We start from the raw sequence: 14,586 nt of genomic DNA, 5'->3' as shown, positions 1-14,586 counted from the left end.
CTTTTAGGTCATGCTTTATGTTATTTTGGAAAGTTGAAATCTAAATTCCTACTGGCTACCAAACATCCGTCAGGTACACAAACAGCTCCAAAGTTTAGTGAAGATTCTCAAAATCAACACAAATTACAGAAATTTAAGTGTTTTTGAAGATTTATTTGCAAAAAAAAAAAAAAGACAGTTACAAGTGTATTTTTACAGACAATTTGGGGTTAAAGTGGTTGGTTCACTTCAGTTATCGATATTTCTACTGATGACTGAATCTGTTTATCACTGATATGTGGGATGTTCTTATTTCCATCCAGATGGATTCGGATGATCTGAACTAAAGTATATTAGCAGCTGGAGTCGACTTAAAGTTTTAAATTTTAGGTCAAATCCACAGTGAAAATAATTTTACACAGAGTCATTTTAGACTAGTTGTAAGTCTTTTTGGACAGATTTGATGTCATTGTGAATCTGTTTGAATTAATTTTGGTTATATTTTATGTGATTTTCTACTGTTTTTAAGTAATTCTGGAAATGTTTTCTGTCATTTTCGATAGTTTTTAGGCTATTTTTGGACAATTTTTAAGTCATTTTAGACAAGGTTGGTGTCTGTGTTGGTTGGTGTTTGTTAAAAATGACAAATCTGAAGTAATCGTGGATGCATTTTAAGTCCCTTTGAACAGTGTTTGCATCATTTTGGTCACATTTAGTCATTTTGGACCAAAAAAAAAAAGAGTCATTCTGTATAACTGAGTCATTTTAGACAGAATTGAGTTTGAACAGATTTTAAGTCACCTGTTGCAGATATCTTCTGTATGTGGAGCTTATCTACTGATATTTCTGCTGCTAATGTTCCCACTGTGGGATTAGTAAAGGATTATCATGAAAACTAAAGCCTCTAGTGGCTGGTGGAAGAACTGCAGCTGGAGTCGACTTTGTTTTAATCTTAAATTTTCAGTCAATCCAACATATTTTTCAGCTCCACCTGCTTTACTGAGCCCTGAAGCCATTACTGATCGATCAGATATTGATTATGGATCTGACTTTTAGCCTCCTGGACCGCCGACGCTCCACAGAACCACTTAAACCTCCAATAAATCACAGATGATGACTGGCGAATATCAAAACGCCGTCTCAGATTGTGAAGTCTGGAGCCTGGAGGCCCGAAGAGAAAATCCTTTAATATTTTTCTTCAAAAAGATGAAAGCAAATTGATCTGTAATCAGTCCGACAGGAGGATCTGAGCTTTGATATCAGCAGGACGTCGGTCAGATTTAACCTGGATGGAAATAACTTCTTCAACCTCAAAGTCCAAAGAATATCATTAACAGAGTTTGTGCTTGAAGGCAACAGTCTGAGTTATTTTTGAAGAAAGATCATCTAAATTCAGTGATTTCAGCTTCATAAATGTGAATATTTTCAGTTTCTTTCCTTCTCTGTGACGCTAAACTGAAGATCTTTAGGTCATGGACAAAACATTGTTTTTTAGCAGCTTTTAATGGTTAAATCTGCTAAAAATATCTTTATTTTACACGCATTTGCAGCTATTTTCATTCACAGTATTCTACAGATTTTTAACATATTCAGATTTCCCTCTTCTTTATGGTTGTTCTGTTTCCATAGAGGTGCAGGACTTTTGAGTCATTAGTAGAGGTTTGAATAAGTTTTAAGTCCTACTGGACAAGTTTTGTGGTCCCATTTTATGTCATTTTAGACGAGGTTGGAGTCATTTTGGACAAGTTTTGAGTAATTGTTGATAGGCTAAAAGTCATTTTGGACTTGTTTTTAAGTCATTGGTGACAGGTTATGTGTCACTTTGGACAAGTTTTAAATCTTTTTGGACAAGTTTTAAGTCCTTATGGGCACATTTTTCAGGTTTTGTGCCATTCTGACCAACTGAGTTGTGCTGAACAAGTTTTAGGTCATCTTAGACTGATACATTGTGGTCACATTTTATAGAATTTTAGACGAGTTTGGAGTCATTTTGGACAAGTTTTAAGGTTTTTTGGACAGGTTTGATTTTAAGACACTTTGAACAGGGTTTGCATCATTTTGCTCATTTGTTGGACAAATTTTAAGTAACTTTAGACAAGTTTTAAGTCCCTTTACACAGGTTTGCTCTCATTGTGGACAGTTTTTAGGTCATTTCAGACCGGTTGTAAGTCATTCTAGTCACATTTTAAGTCATTTTAGACAAGACTGGAGTCAGTTTGGACAAGTTTTAAGTCTTTTTGGTTAAATTAGTTGTGTTTTCAGACTTTTTAAGTAATTCTGTGAAAGTTTTGTCATCTTCAATATTTTTTAGGTTATACTGAACAACTGTTAAGTCATTTTAGACAAGTTTTACATCACTGTGAACAAGTTTTAAGTAATTTTACACAATTTTTAGGTCATTCTGAACAGTTATAAATCATTCTGGTCACATTCTAATTTTAGACAAGGTTGGGGTCATTATGGACAAGTTTTAACTCTCTGGACAGGTTTCATGTCATTTTGAATCTGTTTGAAGTCATTTTGGTTATATATTATGTGATTTCAGGCTGTTTTTAAGAAATTGTGAAAAAGTTTTACACTCATTTTCGATACTTTTGGGGTTATACTGCACAACTTTTAAGTCATTCTGGACAGATCTAATGTCAATTTGGACAGCTTTTCAGTAATTTTTGACAGGTTATAAATCATTGTGGTCACATTCAAAGTAATTTTAGACAGGGTTGGAGTCATTTTGGACAAATTTTAAATCTTTTTGGACGGGTTTGATGTCATTTTGGACATGATCTAAGTAATTTTGGCTACATTTTATGTGATTTTGGACTGTTTTTAAGTAAATCTGTAAAGGTTTACGTCATTTTCTATAGTTTTTAGGTTATTTTTGGACAACTTTTCAGTCATTTTAGACAAGGTTGGTGTCGGTGTTGATTGGTGTTTGAGAAAAATGACAAATTTGAAGAAATTGTGGACGCATTTTAAGTCCTTTTGAAAAGGCTTTGCATCATTTTGGTCACATTTAAAGTAATTCTGGGACAAAAAAAGTCATTCTGGATAACAGAGTCATTTTTGACAGTTACAAGTTATTTTGAGACATTTGGAAAGAATATCTACAGTATGTGGGGCCTCCTTTTCTGTCTGATGTTGGAAATATGTTGAACAGACTTTTTACATTTTGTAAAATAAATGATTTCTGTCATTTTAACTGAGTCCTGCTGCCAGAACACATCTGAGTTGTCTCTCCTTCTTCATGTTGTTCTCTTTCTTAGAGCTGCAGGACTTTAAAAATGAATCAGTGAGTTAAAGTGACAGCTGGAGTAGAGAAGGTTAAAATAAATGCAGCTGGAACTCCTGAACTGCTGTCTCAGTGTTGGAATAAATGTGAGCTGAAGTTCTTCGTATTTCATCCACCCGCTGGATTCAGAATCGCATCGTTATCTGCACAGACACGACACGAAACATCCTCTGCTCTGTCAATTAGGGGGAAGGTTTAGTCTGACGCACCGGCAGGAGGATTTACAGCGACACACCGGGATGTCAGCTGTCACCGCTAAACTCCTCCACGGCAGGAAGAGTCCTGTTTGCTGGAGCTGAGAGGTGGTTTCAGAGGAGCTGCTGGATGTCAAATCGACAGATAAATGACAGACGGACGCAGATTTTAATTTCTAACGGCCTCAGCCAGGAAAACCAAACACCTGAACCACCGCAGAACAACACTGATAAGTTTGTTTTGAATTAATCATGATAATAACATGGTTTTATCAAGTGTTCATTCAATCAAGTTTAAATTTGACAAAATATAATAATAAAAACACTGATTGCAACTAAAACAAAACCTCATTTTGCTCTCTTTTACGCATAAATAGCTTTAAATCCTGAATCAAGATGACAGAAAATGTGTAAAACAATTAACAAGAAACTTTGAATTCTCTTAATTTGGGAGATGTTATGATTAAAATCCAACTTTTGAAGGATGTTTGGGCTTCCAGTGGCCAAGAGTAGGGCTTTATTTTATTTATTGATTTTTTTCTGAATTATTTAGTTGTTTGGTTTATAAAATGACAAAATGGTTAACAAAAGAAATATATATATATATATATATATATATATATATATATATATATATATATATATATATATATATATATATATATATATATTCAAAATACTAATTTCCTTCCAAAGTGGCTCAAAATTTGTCCTGAATAACTTTTTTTTTTTTTTTTTTAAACGACTCAAAATGGTCCTGAATGACATTCTTTTCCCCGAAAAGTCAAAGTGCCACAAACTCCAGCTGACTCCAGAAACGATGGATGGACTTTTAGAAATCAAATGTAAGCTTTTTATGGCCTCAGAAAAGAAAAGTTAACGCCTGATAATGAGCAGAACAAACAAATTGAAAAGGGTTTTTCATGCAATCAGGAGGAAATTTGTCAAAATTTAATAATGAAAATGCTTAATTTACTAAAACACAAACTCACGTGACTCATTTTGGCAGCTTTGAAGCATAATTTGCTTGAAATCCTCAATTAAGACAACAGCAATGTGTAAAAGGTTTCCTATAAATCCATCCCTAAAAAAATTTATTCATGTCTTAATTATAATTTTAAAAAAGCAGGCCAAAAATATAGCTTATGTACACATCAAAAAAAAATCTATATTTTTATAAAAATAATTTGTTCTTTTACAATGTGTAAATGATAAAATTACTCAGTTTTACTGCATTTAAATCGGCTATAAATATCTTTATTTAACAGACATTTGCAGTAAGTGTCACAGTTTTAGACAAGTCCTTTTAGACAAGGTTGGTGTCTGTGTTGGTTGGTGTTTGACAAAAATGACAAATCTGAAGTAATTGTGGACTCATTTTAAGTCCCTTTGAACAGGCTTTGCATCATTTTGGTCACGTTTAAAGTCATTTTGGGCTGAAAAAAGAGTCATTCTGGATAACTGAGTCATTTTAGACAGTTCTACGTGATTTTGAACAGATTTTGAGACATCTGGAAAGAAGATCTACAGTATGTGGGCCTCCTTTTCTGTCTGACGTTGGAAATATGTTGAACAGATTCTTTACATTTTGTAAAATTTGTCATTTGAGTGTCATTTGTCAAATCAACACAGTTTTACTGCATTTAAATCGGCTATAAATCTCTTTATTTAACAGACGTTTGCGGTAAGTTTCACAGTTTTTAAAGTTTTCTGGCATCGCTGCTTGTAACGTTTTTTAACAGACTAAATCCTGTCTATTCTGGGTTTATTCAGATTTAACAGCAGAAAAAGCTTCTTCTTCGTCAGCCCCAGATCATCCTGATGAAAGGCAGATTTATCCAGTTTATATTGTCATTGGTGTTGGAAACAGACAAAGCCTTGGCACTGGAGATAAATCTGCTCGCTGAGGTTCGAGTGCTTCCTGTTTGGTTCCAACCAGCAGCCCAACAACCTCTTGACCTCCAAACGGCCGACGCTTCGGTTCTTCTGCCAAACAGCAGATCTGGAGCTCCATCTGAGCCACCTGACGTCCTCCTAAACCTCCTCCTTCAGACGGATTACACCTCCCATCCTCAGAGGACGATCACAACCATTCAGACGGAGTTTCTGCTGAACATCCACATTCTGTTTGTCTCTCGGCGCCGATAAAAAGCCCCGAAGACGAATCAAGGAGTTTTTTTATCTTGAGGAGAAATGAGAGATTATCGCTGATGGTTTATTCAGAACGTCACGTTGAAAAAGCTGCAGGAGAGAAATTACTCTCAGGAGGCATCTTTATTTAGCATTTAGATGTAAAAGTGGAGGATGGAACATGTTTAACTCACCAGCAGAACCAGGAAATAAACTCTGAACAAATTGAATCATTTTGAACAAAACTGGAGTTTTTTTGGGACTTGTTCAGGGTTATTCGAGACTTCTTTTGGGTCATTTACGACAAGATTTAACAAATTTTGGACATATTTTGAGTCATTTTGTAACATTTTGAACATGTTTTGGGAAATTTTGAGTACCTTTTGAACAGGTTTCTAGTCATTTTGGACTCAAATCAACTCGTTTTACAAGTTATTTTAGACAGAGTTTTGAGTCATTATTGGCAATTTTTAATTCAAATTGAACCATTTTGAACAAACTTTGACTTTTGTGGGACTTCTTTTGAGTCGTTTGGGACAAGATTTTAAAAATTTTGGATCATTTCTAACATGTTTAGAGAAGTTTTGAGTAGTTCTGCACAAGTTTCAAGTCATTGTGGGCAAATAGTTATTCATAATGGATAATGTCTGAGTCAGTTTGAATGATTTTTGAGTAATTTAGGACACATTTCCAGTCACTGAACACAAGTTTCAATTCAGTTTTAGACAAATTTAAACTGGTTTTATGAGTTATTTTGGACAGATTTTGAGTCACTGTTGGTCATTTTTAATTCATGTGAACAAATTCAATCATTTTGAACAAAATTTGAGTTTTTTGGGGACTTGTTCAGGGTCATTTATGACAAGACTTAAATTCTGGACATATTTTTAACACATTTAGGGAAATTTTGAGTAGTTTTAAACAGATTTCAAGTCATTTTGGACTAATTTCAACTCAGTTTACAAGTTATTTTGGACAGATTTTGAATCATTATTGGTAATTTGTAATTCAAATTGAATAATTTGAAGAATCTAAAATATAAAACATGTTTTGACTCATTTCACACTTTGTTTCCTACATAATTCCAGCTGTGTTCACTCATAGTTTTGATGCCTTCATTGAGAATCTACAGTGAAAATAGTCATGAAAATAAAGATAAAATGAGAAGGTACGTCCAATTTACAGCTCGTCCTGTAAATACGTTGTTCTGTCTGGATAAAGTCTCGTCGCCCTCCGTGTTTCCTGAACGTCTTCATGATGCTGCAGGAAGTCAGTTTACCATCAAGGCAGAGATTGACCAGAACAGCCCTTTAATGTCGTACAGCCCCGTTAGCATCTTCTAGATAACTATGATAACTAATACCTAGCTAGCTAGCTCGTTAAGTGCTAACTACTGTTTCCCCACTACAGAACCGAGGCAATCTTTCTAGTCAAAGAAAGAACTTTAGAACTCGGGGTGCGTTTGGTTTTCGTACCTTCTTCCTGGAGGCAGGCGGAGCTCCATGGGGGTTGAAGGTCACATCACTGACACTGTAGTCGTGGAACCGTTCCACTGGAGACCTGCAGGGGAACCAAGAACAAAATATTTAAATTCAGAAGACTAATCAGATGACATCATCTGTGAAGGACTCGGTTCTCATGAAGTACTGTCAAAACCAGCAGGAAGAATCAAGCTGAGGTTCTACAGGATGTCATCTGTGGTTCTAAAGGATGTCATCTGTGGTTCTAAGGGATGAGGTCTGTGGTTCTAAAAGATGTCGCCTGCGGTTCTAAAGAAGGTCATCTGCGGTTCAAAAGGAGGTCGTCTGTAGTTCTAAAGGATACCGTCCGTGGTTCTAAACGCTGCCATCTGTGGTTCTAAAGGATGAGGTCTGTGGTTCTAAAAGATGTCGCCTGAGGTTCTAAAGGATGCCGTCTGCAGTTCTAAAGGCTGCCGTCTGTGGTTCTCAAGGATGTCGTCTGTGGTTCTAAAGGATGTCATCTGTGGTTCTAAGGGATGTCGTCTGGTTCTAAAGGATGTCGTCTGGTTCTAAAGGATGTCGTCTGCGTTTCTTAAGGATGTCGGCTACAGTTCTAAGGGATGTCATCTGTGGTTCTACAGGATGTCCTCTGGAGTTCTAATGGCTGCCTTTTGTGGTTCTAAAGGACGTTGTCTGCGGTTCTAAAGGAGAACGTCTGTGGTTCTAAAGGAGGACGTCTGCGGTTCTTAAGGAGGACGTTTGTGGTTCTAAAGGATGTTGTCTGCATTTCTTAAGGACGTCACGTACGGTTCTAAGGGATGAAGTCTGTGGTTCTAAACAATGTCGTCTTAGGTTCTAAAAAGAAGCCGCAGAAACAATAAATGAATCTTTAAGCATCTTTCAGTTTTTTTACCTGACAACAGAGGATTATTTTCTTCAGTTTCTGTTTCTCACTAATAAATTCACACTGATCAACTGCAGCAGAACAAATCTGTCATCTTTGTGTAACCCGGAATTTTTTTTATTGGTTCTAAGTAAACAGACAGAGAACCTACAGTCTGCGTATAATCCATAAACGCTGTGGTTTCTGTTAAACTCCCTGCAGGAAGCATTGCCATGCAGCGGCAGCAGTCGTTATGGAGATTAAAAGCCGCCTATTGTCCTTGACCACACGGAGACTTATTATGGGCTATTCTTGGAGGAAAAAGTGCCACTTCTGGAGCGGAGTGGCCCGACTCAATGGTGTCGGTCATTTGCAAGTGAAAAGGTGATACATCAAGGAGGATAATGGAGGGAGGACGAGAGAGAACATGAAGAACCGTATAATTAGCCTCTAACCCGACGAGCTCTGGAGAACATCAGTCAGTGAGTGGTCGCTTTGTGTCGTCGCATTTCCTGCAGAAAAGTCCTCAAACTGCTGAATAAATGCAGCAGATAACACGCCATACGACAAACCAAACACAACGCTGACGCTAACTTCATGTTCTAAACATTAAAAAACATGCAAATTAGAGCCACAAATGAGGGTTACTTTCATTGTTGATTAGTTCCTGGACGAACGGATTAATTGTTTGGCTTCTAGAAGGTCAGAATTTGGAGTTTTTTGTTGTGTAAAAGTTACTTAAACTGATTACAAGCTAACATACTAACCAGAAAGTCAGACAAAAGAGCCAACAGAAGTTACCATGAGCTAATAGGAGCCATCAGAAGTAGGAGCAGCACAGGAGCAAACTGCAGCTAACAGAAGCATTCTTTAGCTGTTAGTAGCTATTAAAGAAACCAGCTGGAGCTAAAAGGTGCAAACAGAAGCTAACAGGAGGTCAAATGAGCTAACTGGAGCTCACAGAGGCATTCTTTAGCCTTTAGGAGCTAACAGGAGCTATCAGAAGCTAAATGAAGCTAATAAAAGCTAAAAGGAGATGACCAAAATTGACCAAATTGAACAATTTTGCCTCTTTATTGTTCTTTTTCTCTTTTTTGGTCATATTTAGCCTCGCTTTGGTTATATATTTGTGTGTTTTGCTTATGTTTTGGTCATTTTTGCTAATTGTTTCTGCTGCTGGGAAAGTTAAAAATCCACTGATTCAGATGCATGTTTTTACAGTTTCTAGCAGTTTAATAAATATAACGCGTCTAATGAGGTCCAGAGGGTAAAAATACTTATCAGAGGCAGGTCTTTGTCCTGTGGAGAATAAAACTAACCTCCAGTGTGATCAGCACTGTATTATGTGTTTATGTTTACGGCTGTTTCAGGAACGATAAAGTGAACTCTGCGGAGCATTTAAGAGCTCCATAAAACACCGATGGAAGCGTGAACAGGTCGGTTTATGGGTGTGGAGGAGGTTTAAACATCTGAATAACAGAAATAAACTCTTTCTCTCTTTATTTCTGCTGATTCCGACCCTTCAGGACGACCAACAACATGGTCCAGACGTCCTCCTAAACCCGGAGCTCCACCGTTTCATTCACTGAAGGTTTCAGTGTTTCTCTCCAGCAGCTCGGGGGTTTTATTGTGACCCGTCGCCATGGAGACGACCTCCAGAGGTAAGTCTGTGGATCGATATCAGCCGGGAGACGAGGAGGAGGACGGAGGGAGAAGAAAGAGGTTCGACGAGCATTTAGAAAGAAAAAGGAGCCACAGGTGGAGGCATATTTAGCCTCTTTATGGTTCTGTTTTTATCTTTTTAAAGGAACAATGCCTTTATAATGTTCATTTTGAACATTTTTTCCTCATATTTTGCTTCTTTATTGTTTATTTTTATTGTTTTTGGTCATATTTTTCCCCTTTATTGTATATTTTAGTCTTTTTTTGTCAAATTTTGCCTACTTGTTTATTTTTAAATTTTTTGGTCATATTTTGCCTCTTTATTGTTTATTTTAGTCCTTTTTTGGTCATATTTTTGCCTCTTTATTTTTTATTTTTATATTTTTTTGGGTCATAGTTTGTCTCTTTAATTTTTATTTTTCATAATTTTTTGGCCATTTTTTGCCACTATTTTTTAAAATCTTTTTTTTTGGTCATATTTTGCCTCCAAATTGTTTATTTTTTGTCTTTTTTTAGTCATATTTTGCCTCTTGATTGCTCTTTTATCTAATTTTTTGGTCATATTTTGACTCTTTATTGTTTATATTTATCTTTTGTGGTTTTATTTGCCTCTATTGTTCTTTTTTAAACTTTTTCAAATTTTGCCCCTTTACTGTCTTTAATGCCTCAGTATTTTTTTGGTCATATTTTCCCTCTATATTGTTATTTTTAAATCTTTTTTTAATATATATTTTGCTTCTTTATTTTGCTTTTTCGGTCATATTTTGCCTCTTAATTGTTTTTTTTTTCATCATTTTTGGTGATAATTTGCCTCTATTGTTCATTTTTAATCTTTATTGGTCATATTTTGCATCCTTATTGTTCTGTTTTTATCTTTTAAAAAATAATTAGCCTCTTCAGTCTTTATTTTAATCTTTTCTGGGTTATATTTTGCCTCCAAATTGTTTATTTTTTGTCTTTTTTCGTCATATTTTGCCTCTTTATTGCTCTTTTTTGGTCACATTTTGCCTCTTTAATTGTTGATTTTCTTAAACTTTTTGGTCATATTTTGACTCTTTATTGTTTATATTTATCTTTTGCAGTCTTATATTGCCCTTTTATTGTTTTTTTCATATTTTGCCTCTTTATTGTTTATTTCAGTCTTTTTTTGGTCATATTTCGCCTTTTTATAGTTTACTTTAGTCTTTTGTGCTAATATTTTGCATTTGTATGGTTCTTTTTTATATTTTTTGGTCATATTTTGGCTCTTCAGTGTTCTTTTTTTAATCTTTATTAATCATATTTTGCCTCTTTATTGTTCTTTTTGTGTCATATATTGCTCCTTTATTGTTTATTTTGCTCTTTTCTGCTCATATTTTACCTCTTTATTGTTCTTTTTTTTAAATCATACTTTGCCTCTTTATTGTTCTTTTTTTAAAATCATGTTTTGCCTCTTTATTGTTCTTTTTGTATCATTTTTGGTCATATTTTGTGTCTTTATTGTTCTTTTTCATAATTCTTTGGTCATAATTTGCCTCTTTAATTGTTGTTTTTAATCATTTCATGGTCATATTTTGCCTCTTTATTGTTCTTGTATCATTTTTGGTCGCATTTTGTGTCTTTATTGTTCATTTTCATCATTTTTTGGTTATATGTTGCCTCTGTTGTTCTTTTTCATCACTTTTTGGTCATAATTTTGATCTTTTCATGGTCATATTTTGCCTTTTTATTGTTCTTTTCGTTCGACTGACGTCTTAAAAGGAAAATGAGCCACAGGTGGAGGCTCTTTTAGAAACTCTCTCAAACTAACAAGTTTATTTCAAGCAGTTCCTCGGTGATAATCTCAAAGTCAGTCGTTGTACTGATGAACCACCTGCTGCTTTTTTCACATTTACAGATTTTCTCTCACAGCTACGATTTTATAGAAAAATAACCTCCGTATGCGACTAAATCAGAGATAAACTAGTAAACACTGAAGAGAATTTGGATAATTCCACCTCAAATCATCCAAAGTTTACTACAGTTTCTCCTTTTATAGCATCAAATCTGGATTTCTGGGAGGTTTTAGGTTGATAAAAGAAATTATTCTGGAGGTAAGTTTGTATAAAAATCACTCGTCAAATGACTTTCAGCAGGTTTTCTCTCACGCTGAAATATCTGAGGAACTATTAAAGATAAAAACCTGAAATTCTGATGAATATCAGTCCGATTATTAGACATTCAGCTTTTTTCCGATCATCAAAGCAGCTATTTTTATTCACTGATCCTCAAAGAAATCAATTAAATTCAGCCGTTTCTCTCTATGTCGTCTGAACTAAAGCAAAACTTATAAAAAAAATAAAAATATAATTTTACATATATTTTTATTGTTTTTAACTGTAAAAAACAGACATGAAGTGTAAATAATGCATTTCAATAAAAGGTTATTCTTTCTTTTGCAATGTTTGACTGTAAAATTAATTTTTTTTAACTGTATTAAAATTAGTAAAAAAAATAAAAAACATATTTTTCAGATATTTATTTGAAAAAAAATTATATTAAGGAATAAAAAATGGAAAATAACTACTGAAACTGTTGTTTAAATGTTGTTTTCCCTGATTTGTTAATTTTTTAAGCTAAATCACAGAAAATAAAGTATTAATCTACATGTTACCTGCAGAAAAAAACAAGGATAAAACACTAAATAATTTGTTTTTTTACTTTCACTATTTTACTACATTTAAATCAGCTAAAAATATCACAATTTCACAGATATTTTTATAGTTTTTAGCTGTAAAAAACAACAAAAATATCTGTAAATAATGTATTTCTATAAATGGTAATTCTTGCTTTTGCAATGTTTAAATGTAAAATTAGACTCTTTAACTGTAATTTTTTTAAACAAATATTTGTCGTTATTTTAAAGAAATATCATGTATGTTAAGGATTGAAAAATTGAAAATAATTGTCTAAAATGTTGTTAATTGTTTTTCCCTGATTTGTTAATTTTTGTAAAGTAAAACCACAGAAAATAAAGTATTACTCTAGGCGTTGACGGCATTGTTGACCATTTTACTACATTTAAATCAGTTATAAATATCATAATTTTACAGATATTCATAATATTTTCACAGTTTTTGAACGTTACAGGATTCTAACATTTATATTTTTAATTTTAAAGTATTATTTTTAGGGTTTAGGTTCCCAGTTACATTGAAAATAACAGAATAATTTACATTATTTAATGTTTTCTAGACATATTTTAGAATAATGGTGAGGATAAGCTAATGCTAACTGGAGGACCTTTAACATCTTTATAAAGTAAAATGTTTAATTTAACATATTATTTTCTGAACAGAAGAATTAACACTTAGTTGGACTTTTCCTTCAACAATCAGCCAAAATCTGTAATTTAATTCATATTTTATAAACTATTTTGCTGCTTCTGTTCATCATTTATCTTTACAAATCCACTTTTAAAGTTTTAAAGTGAGAAAGTGTTTATTGTTTTCCTTCCTACAAGTAAAATTGATGATATAAGTTCCAGAAAGTGGCATAAAAAACCTGTTAAATAAATAAATTCTTGTTATTTTTCTATAAACTGAGGCCTGATGTGTGGAGAAGCTCTTATTTTAATAAACAGGAAGTTGAACTGAGCCGCTGGACAGTGACCTGGAGGTCGACTCATTTACCAGAAATCCTTTAATTATTCTGAATATTTCCTCCCTGCTGCATGTTTAGGGCTGTAAAGAGGATTTAAACTGTAGAAATGCTGAACTACGAGTTAATAATCTGACCCCCTGCTTCACTTCTCACCTCCTCTGCTGAACTTTTTATCCACATTAGAACCTTAAAACTTCATCTTTCTGGATTAAACTTCTTTAAAAGATGTTTTTCCTTCAGTTAATGCCGTTATCTTCATCAGATTTGTTAGAAAACTCCTCTTATTCTCTCCAACTCTGCAGCTTTTACAGTGAATGTCGTTAGCCTCTGATGCTAAACAGGAAGTTAAACTTGTCGGACTTCTTTACCAACAAGAGCCTTGCAGAATTTGTTTACATTCAGGTATTTATCTTCTGTTTCCATTAACAGGTGGAACAAGGAGCTGTATTCAGTTTGATTCTCTGAACCAGGGGTGTCCAACATGAGGCCTGCGGGCCAAAACCGGCCCTCCAGAGGGTCCAATCCGGCCCTCAAAGTGTAAAAAATTAAATATTTTGTCTTGTTTTTGTTGTTTCATGTCATTCTTTTGTCTCATTTGTCCATTTTTTTTCACTTTCTAACTTTTTTGGTGAAAATTTTTGTCTCTTTTTTGTTGTTTCGTGTCATTTGCATCATTTGTTGTTTTATGTCTCGTTTTTGTATTATTTGGTCTTGTTTTTGTTGTTTTTTGTCTGAATTTTGTCGATTGTCTCGTGTTTTTGTCGCTTTGTTTCTTGTTTTTTTTGTTTTGTGTTTCCTTTTTGTCTCGCTTGTGCTTTTTGTCTAATTTTTGTCATTTTGTTTCTCATTTTTGTCATTTTGTGTCTCATTTTTGTAATAGTTTGTCTTGGTTTTGTTGTTTTTTGTCTTTTTTGTCAGACTCATCATTTGTCTCATTTTTTGTCGTTTGTTTCTCATTTTTTGTCTCGCTTGTGTTTTTTGTCTCATTTTTGTCATTTTGTGTGTTAAATCCTAGGGCCAGTAACCTCCTAAATTAATCGAATTCATCAATTAACTATCAGAGGATTACTGGACCAGCTCTCCATCTAACGGGTCCGGTTCCCGTAGCCCATATGGTACAACCCAGATGAGATCTGAGGAACGTTTAAGCTGGTTAATGAGAAAATTCGCCTAGCTTCTAACTGCCTCCATCCAGACGCCTATCCTGCTTCCACTGATAACTAACTCAACTGAGTAGCCACTTTCCAATGGTCAAATTAATTACCAGTCACGTCTGTTAACAGCAGCTTTTCTCTCATCGGATTCTGCACTTGGTAAGTTGCTAGGTTTAAATTTAGAGGTTAAGGAATGGATAACCCCAAGGATAAG

General features: G+C 34.3%; 1 long non-coding RNA gene across 2 annotated transcripts in view; it reads right to left on the bottom strand.

Annotated features, from left to right (window-relative positions):
• The window catches only part of LOC111563062 (uncharacterized), a 48,675-nt gene that overhangs the window by 28,796 nt on the left and 5,293 nt on the right, over positions 1-14,586 (bottom strand). Inside the window, exons 2-3 of one of the 2 annotated variants that reach the window (XR_002745654.2) lie at positions 7,068-7,152; positions 5,111-5,644 (exon numbers count right to left, since the gene is read on the bottom strand). This is a non-coding gene — a long non-coding RNA (uncharacterized LOC111563062). Of the gene's footprint in view, positions 1-5,110; positions 5,645-7,067; positions 7,153-14,586 lie in introns of those variants that run through there. The other variant, XR_008599480.1, reaches the window with a different exon arrangement.

Source organism: Amphiprion ocellaris, chromosome 18 (genome assembly GCF_022539595.1).
Source record: "Amphiprion ocellaris isolate individual 3 ecotype Okinawa chromosome 18, ASM2253959v1, whole genome shotgun sequence".
Taxonomy (NCBI): domain Eukaryota; kingdom Metazoa; phylum Chordata; class Actinopteri; family Pomacentridae; genus Amphiprion; species Amphiprion ocellaris.
Note: the sequence above shows the minus strand (reverse complement) of the source record. Positions and strands in the feature narration are given on the sequence as shown.